The sequence below is a fragment of the Symphalangus syndactylus genome, chromosome 16 (assembly GCF_028878055.3).
Source record: "Symphalangus syndactylus isolate Jambi chromosome 16, NHGRI_mSymSyn1-v2.1_pri, whole genome shotgun sequence".
Classification (NCBI taxonomy): domain Eukaryota; kingdom Metazoa; phylum Chordata; class Mammalia; order Primates; family Hylobatidae; genus Symphalangus; species Symphalangus syndactylus.
The window spans coordinates 47,193,396-47,214,796 of NC_072438.2; the positions used below are offsets into that span (position 1 = coordinate 47,193,396).

The 21,401-nt window shown below is 41.8% G+C and overlaps 1 protein-coding gene across 24 annotated transcripts in view; it reads right to left on the bottom strand.

The window, feature by feature from the left end:
* RBM47 (RNA binding motif protein 47) overlaps window positions 1-21,401 on the bottom strand; it is a 261,367-nt gene that overhangs the window by 60,518 nt on the left and 179,448 nt on the right. For 4 of the 24 annotated variants that reach the window (XM_063619839.1, XM_063619830.1, XM_055246455.2 and 1 more), the window contains one exon: window positions 14,426-14,468. The exons of the other annotated variants lie outside the window; for them this stretch is intronic. The gene's annotated coding sequence lies outside the window, so the exon portion shown is untranslated. The remainder of the gene's footprint in view (window positions 1-14,425; window positions 14,469-21,401) is intronic. 24 annotated transcript variants of the gene reach the window in all.

Sequence of the window (21,401 nt, forward strand, 5' to 3'; positions counted from 1 at the left end):
AAATAACTATAGCCAACTCCTATATACAGCCCTTGTCCTTCACCAGGCACTGTTCTAACTGTTTCACATATATTAATACATGCAACCCCTATACATAGGTTGAGGCAGGTACTAGTATCATCTCCTTTTTTTTTTTTTTTTTTGAGACAAAGTCTCACTCTTGTTGCCCAGGCTGGAGTGCAGTTCCGTGATCTCAGCTCACTGCTACCTCCACCTCCCAGGTTCAAGTGATTCTCCTGCCTCAGCCTCTTGAGTAGCTGGGATTACAGGTGTCCGCCACCATGCCTGGCTAGTTTTTGTATTTTCAGTAGAAACAGGGTTTCACCACGTTGGTCAGGCTGGTCTCAAACTCCTGACCTCAGGTGATCCATCCGCCTCGGCCTCCCAAAGTGTTAGGATTACAGCTGTGAGCCATGGTGCCTAGCCTCATCTTCATTTTATAGATGAGAAAACAAGAAATAAAGTAATTGGTCCAAGACCAACAGCGAGCAAGTAAGTAGTGGAGTGAGGATTCAAACTCAGGCACTCTGGCTGTTAGAGATCACACTTTACCACCTCAAGCTAAGTAGATAATCTTCTTTCTTTCCTCCTAATTAGCTACCTCTCTATCTACCTACCCATGTTTCATCTTGCTGCTCTGTCAGCCTGCCAGGGACAGGAATTTCTGTAATAAACCAGAAAAACTTTGGAACTTTGAGATGGCATCTTTGGAGCTAAGTAGGAAACCATTTAATGTTCGATGAATGAAACCATAAGTTAAGAAAGCCACAAAATCTAATTTGAATCTAAAGAGAATTCTCTTTGCATTTTCTCTCTAAGCCCTTCCTCTACCCAAGGCAGCACTCTTCATTAATTCTTAGAAACCTGCTAGATTTTATGGCGATCCCTTTCTGTCTGTCCCTCTAACATAGCGAAATGTAGCATCCGATAAGCTAAGTAATTATCAGTATTTACCTAATAGATTCTGTGGTAGTTTTAACAGACTTCTTAATCTTAAAAAGAGAAAGTTCAGAATACATATTGAATGCTGGTAGAGAGAAGGCACCTATTACCAAGTCACAGATCATGTGTAACATTACAGCCTTTTGTTCCACTTGTGCTAAAGAAAAGCCACCTACGTTGTCATAACGTGAAAAGTAGATATATTTCCTCCTGAGCCAGGAGGAACAAGGCAGTCAGGTTAACAAGGGCTCAGGAAGTGTGTGGTTTTGCCAAGTATTCTGTGAGTTTTACTCTTTAATAATCAAATGATATTTTAATAATTTCCTCAAAATTGCCACAAAAATCCCCTAACATTCTGGATTTATCAAGTACTATGCTCTTCCATTCCAATTGGTGTTTAAAGGAGCACTTTCTATAATATCCCGAGATGTACTCAAGCCCTGGGGAAATGCAGTCAAAGACCTGGATCATATGTTGTTTCTTTCTTTCTTTTATTTATTTATTTATTTTTGAGACGGAGTCTCACTCTGTCACCCAGGCTGGAGTGCAGTGGCGTGACCTTGGCTCACTGTAACCTCTGCCTCCCAGGTTCAAGCAATTCTCCTGCCTCAGCCTCCAGAGTAGCTGGGACTACAGGTGAATGTCACCACTCCCTGATAATTTTTGTATTATTATTATTTTTTTTTTATTTTTGAGATGTACTCAAGCCCTGGGGAAGTGCAGTCAAAGACCCGGATCATGATGTGGCTTTTTTTTTTTTTTTTTGATGGAGTCTCGCTCGCTCTGTTGCCCAGGCTAGAGTGCAGTGGCATGATCTCAGCTCACTGCAACCTCTGCCTCCCAGGTTCAAGCAATTCTCCTGCTTCAGACTCTAGAGTAACTGGAATTACAGGTGTGCGCCACCATGCCCAGCTAATTTTTATATTTTTGGTAGAGACAGGGTTTTGCCATGTTGGCCAGGCTGGTCTTAAACTCCTGACCTCAAGCAATCCGCCCACCTTGGTCTTCCAAAGTGCTAGGATTACAGGCGTGAGCCTCCACGTCCAGCCTTTTTGTATTTTTAATAGAGACGGAGTTTCGCCATGTTGGCCACGCTGGTCTCAAACTCCTGACCTCAGGTGATCCACCGGCCTTGGCCTCCGAAAGTGCTTGTGATCACAGGCATGAGCCACTGCGCTCGGCCATGATGTGATTTCTATTAAATTACAGGCGTGAGCCACCGTACCTGGCCATGATGTGATTTCTATTAAATTACAGGCATGAGCCACCGTACCTGGCCATGATGTGATTTCTATCAACTGGGAGCTAATAATCCTCTTGGAGAGATGATTAAATGTCTGATAATTACAACATATAGAATACACAGAAATGGAACAGCATGTGCTATCCAGACAATGGGAGCCACCACAATCAGGTGAAGAGTATTGCGAAGATAGATGACAGTCCATGGAGAAAGCTTCCTGGAGGAGGTATAACTAGCCTGCATTCCCTTTTTTATCTTATTTTTTTAATTTTTTGAGACAGGGTCTCACTGTGTTGCCCAAGCTGGAGTGCAGTGGCGCGATCTCAGCTCACTACAACCTCCGCCTCCCCAGTTCAAGCCGTTCTCCCACCTCAGCCTCCCAAGTAGCTGGGACTACACGTTCATGCCACCACACCCGGCTAATTTTTGTATTTTTAGTAGAGGTGGGGTTTCACCATGTTGGCCAGGCTGGTCTTGAACTCCTGACCTCAGGTCATCCACCTGCCTCTGCCTTCCAAAGTGCCAGGATTACAGGTGTAAGCACCTGGCCTAGCCTGCATTCTTATTTACAATTGCATCAGGTTACAAACAGAGGCAATCACAAAATCCTGCACTTCAAAATATGTATTCTCTGTATTTGTTTACTTTGTGATTTAAAAAGTAAAACACCTCTTTCCTGAAGAATGTTCCTTATTTCAAGAATTGAGTATTCCTAAAATTGGAATAAACCTTAGACATATTTTATAATCAGCCAGGAAACGGAATCTTTTCGGGAGCTTGATAAGCTGGCAAGTAACTAAACGAGTTATGTGGAGTCTAAAAATCTTTGAAAATTTTTCTTCTTAAGACCTTGTGGTTCAGTTCTTATTTAAGCCTAGTTACCTGTTCAACATATTATTTTACCACTTTGAAAAGGGAGCTCTTATTTTTTGAAAAATAAAAGTAGATATTCTAAAGAAATTTGAAAGCAATATGGAAGTAATTGAAATCATTTGAAAAAAATCAAACACTAAAACTTTAGCTGCGATGAATCTATAAATACTGGTTACACTATTAATGATTACAGGTGAAATGAGAAACACAAGAACATCTTTAAAAGGTCAACTCCAAGGCTGATCAGTTTAGATGGGATGCTAAAATTAGCGAGGAGTATAAGCTCAGGAAAAAGAACAACATAAAATGCTAGTGAAGCAAATCGTTTCAACACAATGAGCCTGATTTTCCATGAGCAAATGGTAACTTGGCAAGGCATTCAATTTTGAATTGGTTCTAAGAGTCACTCAATCGTTCAACAATGGCTATTGATCCTACTATGTGTGGCTTTGTTCTATACCCTGAAGATTGGATGGTGACAGGCAGAGGAGTCCCTGAAGAACAGAACAACAAGAAAGGGGTGGTGCAGCGGAAGCAGAGGGAGCGAGACAGGCAGGGGTCAGATGGGAGCGTTCTAACACCCAGGAGACGACTTCAGGTTCTCCTTGGTTGATTGGACGATTCTGAGCAGAGAAGCGCTGTGATCTGCTTTTCTGTTTTTTAAGATCACTGGTGTGCAGCTGGGTGCATTGGCTCACGCCTGTAATCCCAGCTACTCAGGAAGCTGAGACAGGAGAATTGCTCGAACCCGGGAGGCAGAGGTTGCAGTGAGCTGAGATCGTGCCACTGCACTCCAGCCTGGGTGACAGAGCAAGACTCCGTCTCAAAAGAACAAAAATACAATACAATACAGTACAATACAATACAGTATCACTTTTTAATCAACCAATGAAATTAGCTAAAATAATAGTGATTAAGTGTCACATTTCAGTAAGACAAGTATGAAAGCATCAAAACCCTTCTAAAAAAGAAATTGCATAGTGTATTTGAAGAGCTTGGAAATGTTTATTCTTTTTACTTAGCAATGATGTTATTATAAATCTATCCTAAGAAATAAGAAAAAAATCACGTTTATATCCAAAGATATTTATCTCAGAATTCTTTATAATACATTGAGAAACAATCCTTACAGGAATGGTTAAATAAATGGTGACACACCAGCCACTAAAAATTACATTTATGAAGAATTTAATGTCATGAGTAAAGGTTCACAATATGTGAGCTTAAGAAAAAAGAGAGTAAACTTTATGTAGGGTGCAATTTCTACTGATATCATAGTAATCAAATGTAGAAAAATATAACAAAATATTGACAGTGGTTGTCTCTGGATGGTAAGAATATGAATATGGGTGATTAAAATACATATATGTTAAATATCTGCAACATATATGACTTTTATCAGCAAAATTTTAATGATTTGATGAAACGAACCTATTTGTTCTGTCCCTCATTCTCTCCATTTCGACCCATCATTACATTCTGCCAATTCTTCTTTTCCTTTCTTCATGATTTAGTTCAGCACTAACCATGCACAACCTCCCACCCCCACCTGTTGGGTTTCCTACCTGACACCTTTCCCTGCTAACCATCCTGAAAGCAGTAGGAAGAACCATTTTCCTTAGGTATGGTTGGGATCATGTTACTCCCATGAAGGGAATTAGAGGTGATCCTTGGTCATCCATAACATTGCAGGCTTTTGATCATGAGCTGCAAATCTCTGTTAACTTATGATTACAAATCACTGCATAATTTCCCTTTGTTCCCTTCAACCTCAGCAGACACACACCCACAGACAAAATCTCCAAGACTACCTTCCTTCCTTCTCTATCTACCAGATTCTTGTTTTCCTTTGTAACTCTCTTCTAGAATCACCTTCCTCCAAAAGGATTTTTTTTTATCCAGGTATCTATCTTTCTCAGCACAACTTTACTCACTGCCACACCACTTCAGAATTTCTTCTTTTCTAGATATTTGGCAATTGTGTATTTGTCATTTGGGATCAAATTTGATTCCTGTTTCATCACAACATTGCCTAAATAGCAATGCTTCTGATTTTACATTTGAAAATTAAAGCTTATACGCAAAGTTTAAGACTGTCTCTTTTTTTTGTTTGTTTTCTTTTTCTTTTTTGTTGTTTTTGTTAAGACTGTCTCTTGTAAAAAGTGTTTGTTTGCACAGTTGTCATATGTTTGCATGACAAGCTGATTATGGTTCCTTACAAAGTATACCCAAGGTATTTGCTCTCAACCTTTTCTCGCCACCCAGTGCACACACACCCAGAAATTCACTAACATGGGTGGCTCAATAATTGTTACTGACAAGAATTCCAAACAGTTGGTCAAATGACTTTTTACTTACAACATGGTGCCATAAGTCATAAGATAATTTAATTTATAAAGACTTAAAGCTCAGTCTTGTTACCTGTTTGGTGAACAACTCTGGAAAGTCAGGATAAAGGAAAGCCAAGTTGACAGCTGCTGTATCTAAGCAGTAAGAATATGCAGATGGGACTCTCTTCTGTTCTCCTACTATGTTTGTTTCAGGATTCCAATCTGAAATCTGTATGTGCCCCTTGACACCTCAATGCTTTGTCAAGCACCTCACTTTTCTGGCTTTAGTTTTATAGACAAAGAAACCAAATAAATAGTGATGGAGCAGTTTATCACAGTATGTTTTTAGAAACACCAATGCTAAAATTACCAGTCCCCAAGTGTCAGGTGAAATTACTGTAAGAATTAAGTAAGAATTACTTTGATCTGAAGTATTAATGAAAATGGTAGTGTCAGTCATGATTCTGGATAATTACTCAAATAGACAATTTTAAAAATTGGGAGAACACATTAATGAGAATATACTGTTATAAAGAGAAAATAGGCCAGGTAGGGTGGCTCACTCATGTAATCCTAGCATTTTGGGAGGCCGAGGTGGGCAGATTGCTTGAGTCCAGGAGTTCAAGACCAGCCTGGGCAACATAGCAAAAGCCTGTCTGTAAAAAAAAAAAATACAAATATTAGCTAGGCATGGTGGCGTGCACTTGTAGTCCCAGCTACTTGGGGGTCTGAGGTGGGAGAACTGCTTGAGCCCCGAAGGCCCAACTGTAGTGAGCCATGTTTGGGCCACTGCATTCTAGCCTGGACAACAAAGCAAGACCCTGTCTCAAAAAAAAAAGAGCTTAGTGTGAAGAGTTTAGAAACTAAATACAGTAGCTAAGGAAGAAACTGATTATTTATCTGAATTTCAAATTGAACTAAACATTGGTCCCAATCACTCTTTTCCTTTTTCCAAGAACTGAGCATTAAATGGAATTTTAAAACATTTATTAGGCCGGGCGTGGTGGCTCACACCTGTAATCCCAGCACTTTGGGAGGCTGAAGCAGGCGGATCACGAGGTCAGGAGATGGAGACCATCCTGGCTAACATGGTAAAACCCCGTCTCTACTAAAAATACAAAAAATTAGCCGGGCGTGGTGGCGGGCGCCTGTAGTCCCAGCTACTCGGGAGGCTGAGGCAGGAGAATGGCGTGAACCCGGAAGGCGGTGCTTGCAGTGAGCTGAGATCGCGCCACTACACTACAGCCTGGGCAACAGGGCGAGACTCCATCTCAAAAAAAAAAAAAAAAAAAAAAATTTATTAAAACAAAATCAAAGACAAACTACAATTAGGAGTGTGTCATTAAAGAGTCAATTTCCTTAATATGCCAGAGTGCTTTCGTATCAACAAAAAAATACAACACAATACATATGAGCAAAGATATGAGCAGGCAGTTTGCAGAAAAACAAAATTCTATGATGAATAAACATGAAAATAGTTCAACTTTATTCAAATCAAACTTTGTCTGATTAAAATAGATAGAAATTGAAACAGTGAGTCCTACTATATCAGCAAAAATTTTTAAATTTGGGCTGGGCGTGGTGGTTCATGCCTGTAATCCCAGTACTTTGGGAGGCCGAGGCAGGTGGATGACTTGAGATCAGGAGTTCGAGACCAGCCTGGTCAATATGGACCCCATCACAGATTTAAATGGAAGTCGTAAAATCTTACCCCCAGTAGAGGATCTTTAGAGGAAATGGGGTGAGGGTTGGGTAGAGGGCACATTGATTGAGAAACATTGACTGTGATTCCCATAAATTTAGAAGTTCAGGCAGAAGGACTTCCCCCATGCAACTATGATTCAACAGAGCACACGTCCTGTTTAATAACAAAGGCATTTATGCAACATTTATTCTATGTCTCTGGGTAATTTATATGTTGCTTGATCTTGGTAATGTGCAAACATTTTTAGCCAGTTCTTAATTGTCAGGTGATCTCTGATTGTTGCTGTTTTCTATAGTTGTTGTCTAGACACTCACAAAGATTCAGGTTTATGGCCGGGCGCGGTGGCTCACGCTTGTAATCCCAGCACTTTGGGAGGCCGAGGCGGGCGAATCACGAGGTCAGCAGATCGAGACCATGGTGAAACCCCATCTCTACTAAAAATACAAAAAATTAGCCGGGCGTGGTGGCGGGCGCCTGTAGTCCCAGCTACTCGGAGAGGCTGAGGCAGGAGAATGGCGTGAACCCGGGAGGCGGAGCTTGCAGTGAGCCGAGATTGCGCCACTGCACTCCAGCCTGGGTGACAGAGCGAGACTCCGTCTCAAAAAAAAAAAAAAAAAAAGATTCAGGTTTATTTTGGATCTTGAAGTCAAAGCCAGTATTTCTTTAAGCACTCACTGGAGTGGAAGAGTCCTAAGATTTCAGTAGCCACAAAAAATTATTCTCTGTGCTCCCCCAAGAGGGAAAGACACGATGAGCAACCTTAGGATGGTCAAGGGTCATCTGTTAGCTCTTTTAGACTCAGTGGAGCCTTCACTGGGGATTGGCAGATGGAACCGAAAGCAACAAAAAAGACCCCAGAGGAATCAGGGTCTTGGGAACTCCGATTTTCCTCAAGGACTCCTCCATCTGATGATGTTAGTAATTTCAGCTCTACATCATCATTTCTTTTCTTAAAGATGGAGTCTCACTCGGTCGCCCAGGCTGGAGTGCAGTGGCGCAATCTCGGCTCACTGCAAACCCCACCTCCCGGGTTCAAGCGATTCTCCTGTCTCCCGAGTAGCTGGGTCTACAGGTGCACACCACCATGCCCAGCTAATTTTTGTATTTTTTAGTAGAGACAAGGCTTCACTTTGTTAGTTAGGCTGGTCTTGAACTCCTGACCTCAAGTGATCTACCCGCCTTGGCCTCCCAAAGTGTTGGGATAACAGGCGTGAGCTCCCATGCCTGGCCTCATCATTTCTTTTTTTATCAAAAACCAGACAGTCAAGTAGGCACCCCTCTGTGCTCACCTTTCACGTCCTGGCATAACACTTCGTAAGCATAGCTACACAAAGAATAAGAATGGCAAGCCCCAAGTATGAAGAGATAAATAAAATTTAATTGTTATTAATATATTATTGATTATTCGCACTAAATTTAGTCTTCCAAAAAAATAAATCTACTTGGATAAAATTCATGTTGATGGATATACCAAAGAAAGTTGGTTATCAATTTATATGCTAATGACTTTTTCTCACTTTTCCCCTATGTATAGCCTAGTATTTTGTAATTTCTCTGCACCTACAGGGCCAGAGGAGGGAAAAAATGGAATGCACATCCTTTCTGTTCTTTGGTGAAGCTTTTGATGAAAGGGATTAATAAGAGTTAGGGGTGAGGGAAAGAAAGAAAGACAGAGAGAGGCTGGGAGCGGTGGCTTACACCTGTAATTCCAGCACTCTGGGAGGCCAAGGCAGGTGGATCACCTGAGATCAGTAGTTCAAGACCAGCCTGGGCAACATGGTGAAACCTGGTCTCTACTACAAAATTAGCCAGTGTGGTCGTGCGCACCTGTAATCACCACTACTCAGGAGGCTGAGGCACGAGAATCACTTGAACCTGGGAGGCAGAGGCTGCAGTAAGCAGAGGTTGCAGTGAGCTGAGATTGTACAACTGCACTCCAGCCAAGGTGACAGAGTGAGACTCTGTCTTAAAAGAAAAAAAAAGGGTGGGGGGGAAGGGGGAGAACTTGAGATGCTATAAAATGAAAATTAAAACTTTTCAGTGAGTACCATTTTCATAATTTATGGTACTTCCACCCCGAGCATGTCTCAAATTTGTTTAGGAAAATATTTTCTTCTCATACCATCATTTGTTTTCATATCATCATTATAATATGGGTGGATGATCAAATAAGCAAGGTCTGCAATTGGTCTGAGAAAAGAGCTCATTTGGAAATAACATCCTGGGCTTTGCAACCGCAGTGAGAAGTGTATCTCAGCACCTGGTAGCAAATGCAGGTGAGGTCCACCCTGGCAGTAGATACAGGTGAATTCATAGATGGTTGGCAAAGAGGTACAAACTAATGGAAACACAACAACAAGCTCTGTAGCTACTTTACATGGAGTTGACTCAGCAAAGGCCCGTCTGACCTAACAACAACAACCAGATTAGAATGGTTAATCTTTATTGAACAGTTGTTACCACCAGTTCTGGGTGCTTCACATATGCTATTTCATTTAATCCTCACAACAATCCTATGAGGTACTAATTATCTTTCTGTTATTTTGCAGATGTGGAGACTGAGGCTTACAAAGACTAAATAAGTGTTCAAAGTCTCACAACTATTAGGCGGCAGATGCAGAATTCATATCCAGGTTCCCAAACACCAGAGCCCAAGTTTTTGCCCCAGAATCACAATGCTATATGGACTGCACCATAATGAAAGAGCTGTGTGTCAACTTTACTCTGTATGCCTCCCTCATGATTCAGTTGCCCTGTAACTCTGTCCCCAGAGGAGAAAGTTTGCATGCCCTGACTGTTTCAGCATTGGTCATTCATACTCACAAATTGTCCTGTAAAATGAAGCTTGGGGGAATGGAGATAACAGTTAAAATACAGTAAACAATCTAAGCTTTCAGTTTAAGAAGCCAGAAAAAAGAAGAGCAAAATAAATCTGAAACAGATTAAGGAAGGAAACGATAATGATTTAGGTGGGAATAAAGCAAATACGGACTAAAAAACAAAATAAAAGTTGATAAAACCAAAAGTTGGTCCTTTGAAAAAAGCAACAACATTGACAAACCACTAGCTAGAATGACAAAGAAATGAAAAGACTCAACTTACTAAACTCAGGGATAAGAGAAGTGACATCACTACTGACCTTCTAGAAATAAAAAGGATAGCAAAGAAATACTATGAACAATTATATGCCAGCAAATTAGATAACCTACATGTAGAGGAGAAATTCCTAGAAAGATGCAAAGGGCCAAAATAGACTCAAGAAGAAATAGAATATCTGAATAGACTTATAAGTAAATAGGCTGAATTTGTAACATAAAAATTTTCCACAAAGTAAAGCCCAAGAACAGATGGCTTCTCTGGAGGATTCTATCAAATGTTTTAAAGTCTAATTACCACCAATCCTTCACAAATTCTTCCAAAAAATAGAAGGGACTAGAACACTTCCCACTGAGGCCAGTATTATATGCATACAAAATACAGACAAAGATATAAGAAAATGACAAATCAATATGTCTTGTGCATATGGACTTTCTAAAAATACACGACTAAATACTAATAAACTGAATTCAGCAACATGACCAAGTCTGATTTATCCCAGAAATGCAAGATAGCTTAACAGATGAAAATCAATCAATGCAATACACCATATCAACAAAAGACAAAAACTATACGCAATAATCTGAATAGCTGCCAGAAAAGCATTTGATACAATGCACCAACCATTCATAACTAAAACATAACATATTAAAGCAGAAGGGAACTTCTTCAATCTGATAAATAACATCTACAAAAAACCCGTGACTAATACACTTAATGTGAAAAAGACTGAATGCTCTCCCCATGAAGAACAGCAACAAGGATGTGCACTCTCACAACTTCTATATGCAACATTGTACTTATTTCCAGCCAGGAAAATTAGGAAAAAAGAAAAAAAGAAAGAAAGAAAGGGGATCCAGATGGGAAAGGAAGAAATAAAACTCTGTTCATAGATGACATAGTCAATCACAGGCAAAAAACCTAAGGAATCCATTAAAAAATTATTAGAACTAATAATCAAGTTCAACAAGGTTGCAGGACATAAAAGCAATGTAGAAAAATCAATTATACATTTCTATCTACTAGCAATGAACAAACTAAAATATAAAATTAACAAAGCAATTTCATCTACAATAGCATCAAAAATAATACGAGTGTTAAAACTACAAAACATTGTTCAAAGAAATCAAAGATCTAGGCCATCTATTAAAAATACAAAAATTAGCCGGGCGTGGTGGCGCCCGGCCGAGACACAAGAATCACTTGAACCTGGGAGGCAGAGGTTGCAGTAAGGAGAGATCACGCCACTGCACTCCAGCCTGACAAGTGAGACTCTGTCTCAAAAAAAAAAAAAGAAAAGAAGAAAATCTAAATAAATGGAAAGACACTGCTTGTTCATGAATAGAAGACTTAACACTGCTAAAATGACAATACTTCTCGATCTGATCTACAGAGTCAACACAATATTCCCATCAAAATTTCAGCTAGTTTCTGGGAAAAAATTGATAAATGGATCCTAAAATTCCTATAGAAATTCAAGGGGCCCAGAATAGCCAAAACAAACTTGAAAAAGAAGAACAAAGCTCAAGGACTCACTCTTCCAGGTTTCAAATTTACTACAAAGCTACAGTAAACAAGACAATGTATAGGACATGGAAATCTTAGGGGAAAACCATAAGGTGCAGGGAGGGTGGGCAGCGTGGTACTGGCATGAGGATGGCCATAGGACAATGGATTCGAAATGAGAGTTTGGGGAAAAAACCCAAAACATATATCTGTGGTCAATCGAGTCTGGACAAGGGTGCCAGGACTATTTGATGGGAATAGTCTTTTGAAGAAATTATGCTTTAATAACTGGATATCCACAATGCAAAAGAATAAAGTTGGACCCCTAATTCATATCACATACAAAAATTAAATCATTATAGATCAACCACCTCATAAGAGCTAAAACTGTAAAACTCTTGGAAGAAAACATGGGTATAAATCTTCAGCCTGGGCAACATGGCGAAACCTCATCTCTATGAAAAATACAAAAACATTGCCAGGCCTGGGGGCATGCGCTATAGTCCCAGCTACTTCGGAGGCTGAGGTGGGAGAATCACTTAAGCCCCGGAGGTTGAGGCTGCAGTGATTGTGCCACTGCACTCCAGCCTGGGTGACAGAGCGAGACCCTGTGTCCGAAAAAAAAAAAGTAAAGAAAAGAAAAAAATAATGAAGTCACACTTCGCGAGAGTGGGAGAAGTATGGCAGACGCTGCCACTTATTACCCTCCACTTCAGAAGGGCACATTTCAAAGGCTCCTGTGACACCTCTCCTGTTGCGATCATTGTTTCCAAGGTATAAAGCTCAGGCATGCAGCTGTGGATGCCATGATGTCCATGTTCCATGTCCTCCCCTAATTTCACTTCATACTAGAACCTTATCACTAAAAACCTCACCATGCAGAATTATCTTACAGAGAAGTTTCCTTATGACACAATTTTTATGTCCCAATGGCTGCCTGGCTTTGTGTCCCAGCTCTTTGTTCTCACAGTAAATAGCTTTCCAAGAAAATGCTTTCCTGGTCCCTGTTCACTCAGCACTCCCACCGCGACCTGTCCCTGATGGTGTATGTGTGTGTGTGTGTGTGTGTGTACGCGCATGCACATGAGTGTGCAGTGTGATGAGGATGGGAATCAGGGGGCTGGAGCATTGCTTAACTGAGCAATGCATAATTAGCCTCCCTTCCCAGCCTCAGCAGGCAGCAACTCCCCTGCATCTTCCCCTTCCGCTTCCCCTCCTCCATCACCCTCATTATCTCAATGTTGCTTTCCAATATTCCCAAGCAACCAAGCTAAACAAAGCAAACATTAAGCAAAGGAGACAGAAAGAAAATAGGCTTTGGAGTGTGGCACGGAGAAGCTCAGAAACTAGCCCTGTCACTTTCCACTTAGGAACCCCAGGCAAGCCTACGATGTCAACTTTGTCAAATGAAGATCACACAATACCCAGTTTCAAGAAATATTTATAGGATTCCCCCTACGAGCTGGGTGCCGAGGTTACAACCTGAATGACACATAGACTGTTACTGAAAAACTCATAGTGTAGTAGGAGATATAGAAGTGCAAACAAATTCCAATGCAGTGTGATAAAGGCCATGACAGGTGGTATTAAGGAGGTGGGAGGGATTAATTCTCTTCATGGTTGAGAAGGAGGAAGAAGGCATTCTGGGGTGGATGTATTACTTCAGTAAGACAATGTGTCCACAGAACACTTGGCACACGGTAAGTGCTCAAAGAATGTGAAGTTCTTTCTTCACAAAGAGCCCTAGGAATGCAGAAAATAAAATTTATATGTTTTGGCCTGGCACGGTGGCTCACACCTGTAATCACAGCACTTTGGGAGGCCAAGGCAGGCAGAACACCTGAGGTCAGGAGTTCAAGACCAGCCTGGCCAACATGGTGAAACCCCATCTCTACTAAACATACAAAAATTAGCCAGGCGTGGTGGTGGGCACATGTAATCCCAGCTACTTGGGAGGCTGAGGCAGGAGGACTGCTTGAACCTGGGAGGTGGAGGTTGCACTCCAGCCTGGGTGACTGAGTGAGACCCTGTCTCAAAAAAAAAAAAAAAAAAATTAGACGGGCATGGTGATGCATGCCTGTAATCCCAGCTACTCCGGAGGTTGAGGCATGAGAGTTGTTTGAACCCAGGAGGCAGAGGTTGCAGTGAGCCAAGATCGCACCACTGCACTCCAGCCTGGGCAACAGAGTGAGACCCTGTCTCAAAAAGAAAGGATATTAATTATAATAAATTTATTGTATAACAAACTAATGTTGATGTCTTAGGGTTAATATCGTGAATTTCAACTGATAATTCTAACTTTGCCAAAGAACAATGGTCAGAAATCCTTGATTCTTCCTTCAATAGACACATATTTATTGACCCCCTTTAACGTGATACCAGGTAACAGAGACACAAAATTGAACTTACAACAAGTTTACAGATGACTCGGAAAGACAAAACACGTTCTCAATAATTATAATACACGGCAGAACGGCATGTTGCATTTATCCCCCACCTCCCCAGTCATTGCTTCAGAGGTTTTCTTGCTCTTGAAATAAAGCAGTGAGATAATGTTAACACGAGTCCCTTCTGATCAGACCTTTCCTGCACTTCTATGCTAATTTCTAGAACTAGATATTTAGAAATGGCTTCCCCTTGGTGAAAACAAGGAATGATAAAGTTTGTCAGCAGAGACAAGTCAAATACTTAGTGTCCTCAGAGCAATATCTTGCTAAATCTACCACTTACCGAGTGGCCGAGCTGTACAGAGATAATCTGGAGAGTCAGTAATCTGTGGGAGGGCAAGGAACAAGGTGTCATTCAGCTTTGGGGGCAACTGAGTCTGTGGGGTAGGATGTAGAGATTCCTAAACCAGAGATCAACAAAGCACCGCATCGAGGAGAGGGCTCGCAGGTGTAGCCCATAGGTGCTTTCTCCTGTGCACCCACCTTCCCAAGTCTCCCAATAACAGACCCCCTCCAAGCCCCAGAAGCCAGGGACAGGTCCAGGTGTGGTACCATGAGGGTGAATCAGAGTCCTTTGGGGGAATTTCTCATCCTGCAGATAAGACTGCTATAGGTTTTCCTCAGGAATGGTAGAAAATAAAACCAACACAGAAAACATATAGAGAAAAACAGTCCTGATGACCAAAGCATGTCATGCTGCATGCTTTGGAATTTCCAGTTAGGTAAATATAGATGTATAAATATAATCTGATGCATTCATTTGTCGATTGATTCCTTAAGCTATTTTTAAAATTTTCTTTATTTTTAGAGATGGGAGACTCACTATGTTGCCTAGGCTAGTCTCGAATTCCCCAGCTCAAGGGATCCTCCTGCCTCAGCCTCCTGAGCAGCTGGGACTACAGGTACGCCCCACCATGCCCAGCCCTTAAACTATTTTGGATTAGGTTTCTATTATTTGCAGCCAAAAGGTCTGAATTAACAAAGGGCCTCACCCTGGCTCTTCCTTGGTAAATATTACTATGGGGATGGGATGACCAAGGTCCCATAGAAATCTCATCTGATCTACTCTTCCTATCTATTTTTCCAGGTCTCATGAAAAGTTGCCATTTTCCCTCGTCAATTTGTTCCCTAAAACTTTACTCGGCCAGGCAGGGTGGCTCACATCTGTAATCCCCTTGGGAGCCTGAGGCAGGTGGATCACTTGAGGCCAGGAGTTGGAGAACAGCCTGGTCAACATGGTGAAACCCTGTCTCTATTAAAAATACAAAAATTAGCCAGGTGTGGTGGCAGGTGCCTGTGGTCCCAGCTACTTGGGAGGCTGAGGCAGGAGAATCACTTGAACCCAGGAGGCGGAGGTTGCAGCGAGCCAAGATCACACCACTGCACTCCAGCCTGGGTGACAAGAGTGAAATTTCATCTCAAAAAAGAAAAAAAAAAAGTTTAGTTTATGACTCATTCCCTGTACCGAACAGGACATTTAATAATTTCTACAGAGTTTTTGGGATAACGGAAAAGTGGTGTTAAACTAACATTTCTTTGAAGAGGCGTGCTAGCATTCAGTCCGAAAATTGACAAAGCACATTGTAATCAAAGAGGGCTCCTCCTGGAGGCTCCTTATTTATAACTTCTGAAAAGTGGCCACATTGCGCGCTCTCTCTCTCCCTTTCCTCTGTAGTAAAAGCTAACAGAATATCCTCAGGTTCATGGAGAGAACCTTTTTCACTGATTATAGCTGATTGCCGCTCACATGCTGCCCTGAAAAGCTCTCTTGCCTGTCGATCTCTTCTCTGTGCCTAATGTCCTGACAGGGTTAACTGAGATGGCTCAAAGGACTAAGAAACAACTGATCATTCCCATCTTTCTATTCCCTTTTATTTCATCTGCCTTCTGCTGCTTTCCTCTGAGAAAAAAGGCAGCGAGAGCAGACAAGAGGAAAGAACAAAACCCACAAGGAGGCAACTTGTACAGGAAACTGGAAAATCCATGAGACTTTTTGACTAGGATTGAACCAAATCAGCACCTGTGTTGTGTGGGTTAAGCAGTGGCTCACTCGCAAATCAAGGCAAGGCTACCAGCAGGAGTGACAGCTTCCAAACTGTCACTTGGTCTCAACTATTCTGTATCTTGGCTGGAGAACTTAAACATACACACACACACAAAGAGAGAAAAACCTAGAATCTTTGCAGGGCCGCAATAGTTTTTAAAAGCACCCTCTAACACCACCCCACCCAGGTGAGTCTAATGTGTAGCCAAGGCTGGAAAAAAAAAAATCACATGTCTATGCAGACATTCATATAAACTCTTTATCCAACCATTGCAACTGTTCGGCCAATTTTGGCTATAACCAAAATAGCTACCAACCAAAATGGCTACCTAGGCTACTCTGTTTCCTCTCTACCAGCAGATAACTACAGTGATCACTGTTCGAGGTTTACAGTGTGTCAGGCTGTACTAAGCACATTAACATACATAATCGCTAATCTTTACAGCCACCCTGGACTGGAAAGTAGTACCATTCCTGCATTTAGCATAAGAAACAGAAAAATGTCCAGGCACAGTGGCTCACGTCTGTAATCCCAGCACTTTGGGAGGCCAAGGTGGGCGGATCACCTGAGGTCAGGAGTTCGAGACCAGCCTGACCAACTGAAACCCCATCTCTACTAAAAATACAAAAATTAGCCGGGCATGGTGGCACATGCCCTATAATCCCAGCTACTCAGGAGGCTGAGGCAGGAAAATCACTTGAACCTGGGAGCAGAGGTTGCGGTGAGCCAAGATCACGCCATTGCACTCCAGCCTGGGCAACAAGAGCAAAACTCCATCAAAAAAAAAAAAAAGAAAGAAATGGAAAAATGGAGCTGATAAAGAATTTGCCCAAGACAAGGTACGGCAATTAAATGGCACAGCAAGATCTGAATCCCAGCTGGCCTTAACTCCCAAGTTCGACCCCTCTCCACTATAAAGATGGTCCCTCACTTCGGTGTGTCTTTACTTCTGGCTTTACTTTTTTCCGCTTTTGACAAAATCCAAAATACTTTCAGTTCATATCCTTCTAATACCCTGCCATGTGTACAAATATATGACTATTTAAAAACAAGCAAAGGGCTGGGCATGGTGGCTCACGCCTGTAATCCCAGCACTTTGAGAGGCCAAGGTGGAGGATTGCTTGAGCCCAGAAGTTCGAGACCAGCCTGGGCAACATAGTGAGACCCCCTTCTCTTCAAAAAATTAAAAATTAGTTGAGTGTGGTAGTGTGTGGTCTGTAGTTCCAGCTACTCGGGAGGCTGAGGATGGAGGATGGCTTGAGTCCAGGAAGTCAAGACTGCACTGCAGCCCGGGCAACAAGGTGAGACCCTGTCTCAAATAAAATAATTTTTTAAAAAAATTTTAAATAAATAAAAATAAAAACTAGCAAAACCCAGAGAAATACTTAGAAATTCAAAGTAAGCCTCCCTGGCCAGGCACGGTGGCTCTTGCTTACAGTCCCAGTACTTTAGGAGGCTGAGGCAGAAGGATAGCTTGAACCCAGGAGTTCAAGACCAGCCTGGGCAACATAGGGAGACCCTGTCTCTACAGAAAATTAAAAAAAAAAAAATTAGTCAGGTGTGGTGGCACATGTCTATGGTTCCAGCTACTTGGAAGGCTGAGGCAGGAGGATCACTTGAGACTGGGAGCCTGGCAGGTCAAGGTTTCAGTGGGCCATGATCACACCACTGCCCTCCAGCCCGGACGACAGAGCAAGACTCTATCTCAAAAACAAAAACAAAACCAAAGTAAGCCTCCTTTATTTTGCAAATAAAATGTAAGTGCTTGTTTTATATATACATCTAATTCCAGAAAGCAGAGACAAATGTTGAGCACTGTTAGCAGACCAACTTCAAAATTCTAATGTCCATTTTTAAAATGATCGTACTTCACTGAACAAGCTGGTTCTGCTTAGCTTGATGAATATACAATTGGTTTGGGCCATATAACCAGAGGTGAGCCTTCCAGTAATGCACACCCCAGAATACTGGTTACCTAAAATTGATGCTTCTTTAAATTCCCTTTCCTGAAGATACTTATATTACTGGTAAATTTAGGAATTCCTTTTAGGAATTCTTGAAAAGCAAATTATAGTACAGCATTCTATTAAAAATTGTTAAGTATTGGCCTTGGCCAGGCACGGTGGCTCACGCCTGTAATCCCTGCGGGGGGATCACCTGAGGTCAGGAGGTTGAGACCAGCCTGGCCAACACAGGGAAACCCGTCTCTACTAAAAAGACAAACATTAGCCTGGCATGGTGGTGCTTGCCTGTAGTGCCAACTACTTGGGAGGCTAAGGCACGAGAATCGCTTGAACCCAGAAGGTGGAGGTTGCAGTGAGCCAATATTGCGCCATTGTACTCCAGCCTGGGCAACAGAGAGAGACTCCATCTCAAAAAAAAAAAAAAAAAAAAAATTGTTAACTATGACAATTGATGTACTAGCTTTTGAGTGCAAGAAGGTATAAGGCATTTATACATAGTGCCTGAAAATACAAGTTTTCACTTCTACACAATGTATAAATGTGACTGTGATTTGGTGTCTTTATAAACTGGAGGTGTTACAGCCTGACCAACACGGAGAAACCCTGTCTCTACTAAAAATACAAAATTAGCCGGGCATGGTGGCACATGACTGTAATCCCAGCTACTTGGGAGGCTGCGGCAGGAGAATGGCTTGAACCTGGGACGCAGAGGTTGTGGTGAGCCAAGATCGCACCATTGCACTCCAGCCTGGGCAACAAGAGCGAAACTCCGTCTCAAAAATAAATAAATAAATAAAAGAAGACTCAGCTGAATGGAAAGGGGAGTGACAGATGGCACAATGCAGCAAAACCTTAACAGCTAAGAAATCTATGTGATGGGTATATTGGAATTTGTATTTTATTCCCTCTAAACTTAAATGTGTTTGCAAGTTTTAAAAAACAAAACCAATTAGTACATACTTATATGAAGACTGCAAAACTCAGAGGGCTAGTCAAAGTTCTCTTAAGGTTTTGAAATAACATTCAGTGATTGATGTAATAGCACCCCTATTTCATCAAAAGTAGGTTAGGATGTAGATTTTCTTTTGTAAAATTAAGGTAAATCTAATTTCAATTTGTTATTAGAATTTTGTTTTATTAGCCGGGCGCGGTGGCTCATGCTTGTAATCCCAGCACTTTGGGAGGCCGAGGCGGGCGGATCACGAGGTCAGGAGATCGAGACCATGGTGAAACCCCGTCTCTACTAAAAATACAAAAAATTAGCGGGGCGTGGTGGCGGGCGCCTGTAGTCCCAGCTACTCGGAGAGGCTGAGGCAGGAGAATGGCGTGAACCCGAGAGGTGGAGCTTGCAGTGAGCCGAGATTGCGCCACTGCCCTCCAGCCTGGACGACAGAGCAAGACTCCGTCTCAAAAAAAAAAAAAAAGAACTTTGTTTTATTTGTTTATTTTGAGATGGAGTCTTGCTCTGTCGCTCAGGCTGGAGTGCAATGGCACGATCTCGGCTCGCTGCAACCTCCACCTTCCAGGTTCAAGTGATTCTCCTGCCTCAGCCTCCCGAGTAGCTGGGATTACAGACAAACACTACCACGTCCAGCTAATCTTTTTATTTTTAGTAGAGATGGTGTTTCACCGTGTTGGCCAGGCTTGTCTTGAACTCCTGACCTCGTGATCCTGCTGCCTTGGCCTCCCAAAGTGCTGGGATTACAGGCATGAGGCACTGCACTCAGCCTGTTATTAGAATTTAAAAAATTAAGTTCTATGACTCCTTGGAATAAATTAGATAAACACAGGTCACAGTTGCAGGTCTTAGAACCATTGGGTTCTATAATCATATTATAGAGTATTCACTCACTCATTCACTCAGTCATTCATTCAATAAATGTGTGCTTAATGACTCTCTTTTGCAAGATCCATAATAATATAATTATAACCCTCTATAAACTTTTTTTAGCATAAAGATAACATAAATCCCTAAAACACCTTTGTATTTCGGGTATCCCAAAACCACTAGCTGTGCTTAAACAATTCTAACATATCTGGTTGTGACATTAAAAAATAGGCCGGGCGCAGTGGCTCACGCTGGAATCCCAGCACTGTGGGAGGCTGAGGTGGGTGGATCACCTGAGGCCAGGAGTTCGAGACCAGCCTCGGCAACAGAGTGAAATCCCGTTCTACTAAGAATACAAAATTAGCCGGGTGTGGTGGTGCATGCCTGTAATCCCAGCTACTTAGGAGGCTGAGGTAGGAGAATCACTTGAACCCTGGAGGTGGAGGTTGTGGTGAGCCGAGATCGTGCCACTGCACTCCAGCCTAGGTGACAAGGGCTGGACTTCATCCCCCGCCACAAAAAAAAAAAAAAAAGGGCTGGACTCAGTGGCTCATGCCTGTAATCCCAGCACTTCGGGAGGCCGAGATGGGCAAAATGCTTGAATCCAGGAGTTTGAGACCAGCCTGGGCAACAAGGTGAAACTCCATCTCTACAAAAAATACAAACATTAGCTGGGTGTGGTGGTATGTGCCTACAGTCCCAGCTATTCAGGAGGCTGAGGCAGGAGAATCACCTGAGCCCAGGAGGTCGAGGCTGCAGTGAGCCATGATTGTGCCTGGGTGATAAAGCAAGACCCTATCTCCAAATATATACATATAAAACCAATAAAAGCTTCATCTACTTGACCCTAAACAACTTGCCTTAATTTTGTATTTAATGAATTGGTCGTAGGTATAGCCTTACAGGGATAACAACATAGTACATAAACTTCTGAATTTTACCAAATGAATTAGAAGGTAGTTTAAGTCACTTAAAAAAATGATTTAGCAACTTTTCTTATGCTTTCACAATACATTTAAAACCTGATTGACTTGCCAGATGTTCCTTTAACCACAATTTTTTCAGTAACAAATCTATCACAGAAACTACTGACCACGGTCGTGACATTCTTTGGTTTTCTATCACGTCTCTTACTCAGGTTTCACTTGTTTCTGAATTTCAAGTTCTAAGTTTTGAAAAAATACCTGCAAGTCAATATTTAAACTGGCCACTGGCAATGATTATGTTCTTCATTAAGTTCCTCAATGTTAAAAAAATAACAGCAATATAAAACAAGCGATCCCAGGTGACTGAAGTTTTAACTCAGAGTCCAAATGCCGCATAGAAGAGCAGCTGATGGCTTCATTTATCGTGACGAGTGAAATAAAACATAGGAAAACAGTCGCGGTTTTAATTTAAGCATAATCTAAACTTCAACTTGAT